The sequence below is a fragment of the Pseudorca crassidens genome, chromosome 17, assembly GCF_039906515.1.
Source record: "Pseudorca crassidens isolate mPseCra1 chromosome 17, mPseCra1.hap1, whole genome shotgun sequence".
Taxonomy (NCBI): domain Eukaryota; kingdom Metazoa; phylum Chordata; class Mammalia; order Artiodactyla; family Delphinidae; genus Pseudorca; species Pseudorca crassidens.
Genome location: NC_090312.1, coordinates 67,796,168 through 67,800,263, shown reverse-complemented (window position 1 = coordinate 67,800,263; position 4,096 = coordinate 67,796,168).

The window sequence follows — 4,096 nt, the reverse complement described above, 5'->3', positions numbered from 1 at the left end:
CAGCTGCCTGATTGGTCTTTGACAGACACCTTTTTTACATTTTGTTATCTCCCTCCTTCTCCCCAGCTGCCTGATTGGTCTTTGACAGACACCTTCTTTACATTTTGTTATCTCCCTCCTTCTCGGAAGGGGGCCGGACATCCTGGAAATTCACCCATTGTCTAAGAAGCCCCTATTGTCTGGAGAGTTCTTAATCATTAGCTGGAACAATGTCCCTCGAGTCCCACACCCCTTAACCACAACATTCACCGTGACTCAGGTGATGGGCGTAGTGAGCAGGTGAGTATACTAGAATGAAGCCAGTCCCACGTGGTTTGCAGATGAAGCATATCGGCTGCTTCATCTGGAGTGTTCCACTGGTGTTTTCAGAGGGAGTTAGGCCGTCTCCCTTCTCAGGGTAAACAGATATTGTAGTGGCTATTATCCCGTTCACAAGGCTGGCTGTTCCCTCAGAAACAACCTGCTTTGTGTCTAGGTCAAGTATAATTATCTGTCCTTGTTCTGTTGATTAAAACAATGCACACCCTAAAAGTTGAGAATTACGTTTGATTTGACGGACTTGCTGAGGACTTGGCCTGGAAGACAGCCTCTCAGATGACTCTGAGGGACTGCCCTGAAGAGGTGAGGCAGGAGCCAGGATATAGAGGAGTTTTTGCAAGAAACCAGGTAGTAGGAACATCAAAAGATTACTGTTAATTAAAGAAAAACAGGGACTTCCCTGGTGGTCCAGTGGTTCAGGAAGATGCAAGAGTCTGAGTTCATTTAAATTATTCCTTGAATACGGACCTTATCAAGGAAAAAAATGTTGCCTGCCATTTCGGTAAACAAAGGATGTTGCAGCCGTCAAGCCATCACATGACAGCTGCCTGATGGTGAGCCCTGAGGGAACTCAGGATGGAAATAGGATGCCTGCCATCCAACACTGCAGCCACCACCAACCCCCCCATAGTGTACCCTGAGGTGACTCAGGATGAGAAAACACAGGATACTGGCCCCAGAGAGCTGAGGTGCACATCAAAGGAACGATTTCAGTGAGCCCGGACTCTTGCATCTTCCCATAGAAAAGTGCTAAACTCCTTAACTTGAGATATCTGGTTTTCTTTCATCAACAGTAATCTTTTGATGTTCTGACTACCTGGTCTTTGTTGCAAAAACTCCTGTATATCCTGGCTCCCCCCTTACCTCTTCAGAACAGTCTCCCAGAGCTATCTGAGATACTGTGTCCTGGGCTTAAGTCCTCAGTTTTGTCTGCCAAATAAAACACAATTCTCAGCTTTTAGGTTGTGCTTTTTTTTTTTCAGTCGACAGGCTTAACTATCTAGGGACAGTATCCTGCTTTTGTCATCCTGAATCCCGTGGGAGGGCGGGGCGGATGGCTGCAGCGGCTGAGGACTTGCTTGATGGCCAGAATATCCTTTGTTTACCATGGCAGGTGACCTTCTTCGTCCACCGTTCAATAGTGAGCTCTGGGTCCTGGCTGAACCCAAACAGGCTCTCCCCTCTGCCTCCTTCAAAACCAGACATTCCCCCTAAATTACTCTCACACTCCATTCTAGTAAAGGTTCTTCAAGAAGCTGTGGATACTGATCTACAAAATGAGATTTTGTCACACTGTACTACTCCCTGCTTGCAGTAGCTTCTTGGCTGTACCCGCCCCAACATGGAGGTGGGAGTATGAGGCTGAAAGTTCTAAACCTTTAGCCACGACTTGGTTTTTCTGGTGACCGACCTACCTCCTGTAGTTATCTAGGGGCCCCAGCTACTAGTCATCTCATTAACAGACAAAAAAACCAAAAAAAAGACACACACTTCACTCAGGAGATTCCAAGGGACTTAGAAGCTCTTGTGTCAGGAAAGACTAAATAGTATAATAAAAGACGATCCTACACCCCTATCATTCAGGAAATAACAAGGATTTTAGGAGCTCTGTGTCAGAAACTCGGGGCCAAGACCAAATATATATTTCTTATTATGTTACAAGTTCCTTTATGAGAATGTTTTAAATGTACCCCTCTGGGTGGACACAGTTCCATAAGCACAAGTGTTACTAAGGAGACATCACCTTTGTGCCAAGAAAAGAGTGAGCAGAAGAGGCACTGGATCTCCACACCTACTGAGCCCTCAGCTAGGGCTTTGTGAATGGGCAGTCTGAAACGTAACCACTCTGTCTCTAGGCTGCGGGCTCAGTCAATTGCCTGAAGCCAGCTGGTTGCTTACTTAACACCCTTAGGTCAGAAATGATCTAAGCCTTCCAATCCCACTCCCAAGTTGGTGCCATTTTTCCACTTTTATCCAGTGAGTAAGCGTCTGTGTCTCCCCCTTATAGAACAAAAGGAATTAAAACACTCATCACTGGATCCTATCAGGTCAGTTTTTCCAGCACTTCTTTTAGCAGCAGGCTCAATGGGTACTGTCAGAATTATCCTTGGATCCCCTAAATTCAGAATACAAAGCCAGAACCAGTCGAAAACAGGATTAACAATAACGAGTATGGAATCTTTTGACCAAATTCCAGACCATAAATAGGACTGATCCAGAAAGCATGTACTATAATTCCATGGAATCATTTCAACAGACATTAATAGATGTTATGTGAGGAATGGATTCTTTGATTAAATGTCTAAGAAGCTGTGAGTTCAACAAAGTTAAGGAAGCTTCTTTAGTGAAGACTTTCTCTGAGGCTTTCTTCTGTCAATATAGATGAAGTCTCCAAGAAGGGATAGGTTATGCTCTGTTTCCCAAACTTATTTGACTCTAAGACCTTTTTGGCAGGGAGCACATCCATGGAGCACATTTTGGGAAACATTTAGGCACGGTTGAAATTCACACAGAGGGACTCTGCCTGTAGGTGGAGCTAAAGGCTCCAGTTCCCAGCTAGGAACTGGAAGATTATAGGTAAAATAAGAAAGGCTAGTGGGAAGCAGCCGCATAGCACAGGGAGATCAGCACGGTGATTTGTGACCACCTAGAAGGGTGGGAGGGAGGGAGACGCAAGAGGGAAGAGATATGGGAACATATGTATATGTATAACTGATTCACTTTGCTATAAAGCAGAAACTAACACACCATTGTAAACCAATTATACTCCAATAAAGATGTTTAAAAAAAATCTCAAAAAAAAACAAAAACCAAAAAAAAAAAGAAAGGCCATTACATTGCTAATTCCTGCCCACCCCATCTTTAATCATCAATGGATCATTTTTTAAAATAAACTTTATTTTTTAGAGCAGTTTTAGATTCACAGCAAAACTGAGCAGGAGGTACAGAGGTTTCCCATGTACCCCTGCCCCCCACACGCACAGCCTTGCCACTGTCCACACCCCCCACCTGAACCAACACCCTGTTTACATTTGTGACAGCTGATGGAGCTGCACCAACACAGCATTACCACTCAGAGTCCGTAGTTTACATGAGGGTTCACTGTTCCTGTTGTACTTTCTATGGGTTTGGCCAAAGGTATAATGACATACATTCCACCAACTGACCCTATTTTTGTAGGTCTTTCTCTCCAGTCTCTCATACTCCATTTTCTTAATTCTAAGATCTAAAACGTCATCTTGAAATGACTATTGACAGCCCAGTGTCTAAAAATTGTGTTTAATGCTTTAAAGCGGGGTTAGCAAACTACAGCCTATGGGTCAAAAATGGCCTGCTGCCTGTTTTTGTAAATAAAGTTTCTCTAAAATACGGTCACACACTTTCATGTACATATTGTCTATGGCTGCCTTTTTTTTTTTTACATCTTTATTGGAGTATAATTGCTTTACAATGGTGTGTTAGTTTCTGCTTTATAACAAAGTGAATCAGTTATACGTATACATATGTTCCCACATCTCTTCCCTCTTGCGTCTCCCTCCCTCCCACCCTTCCTATCCCACCTCTCCAGGCGGTCACAAAGCACCGAGCTGATCTCCCTGTGCTATGCGGCTGCTTCCCACTAGCTATTTTACGTTTGGTAGTGTATATATGGCCATGCCACTCTCCAGCTTTGTCACAGCTTACCCTTCCCCCTCCCCATATCCTCAAGTCCGTTCTCTAGTAGGTCTGTGGCTTTATTCCTGTCTTACCCCTAGGTTCTTCATGACATTTTTTTTCT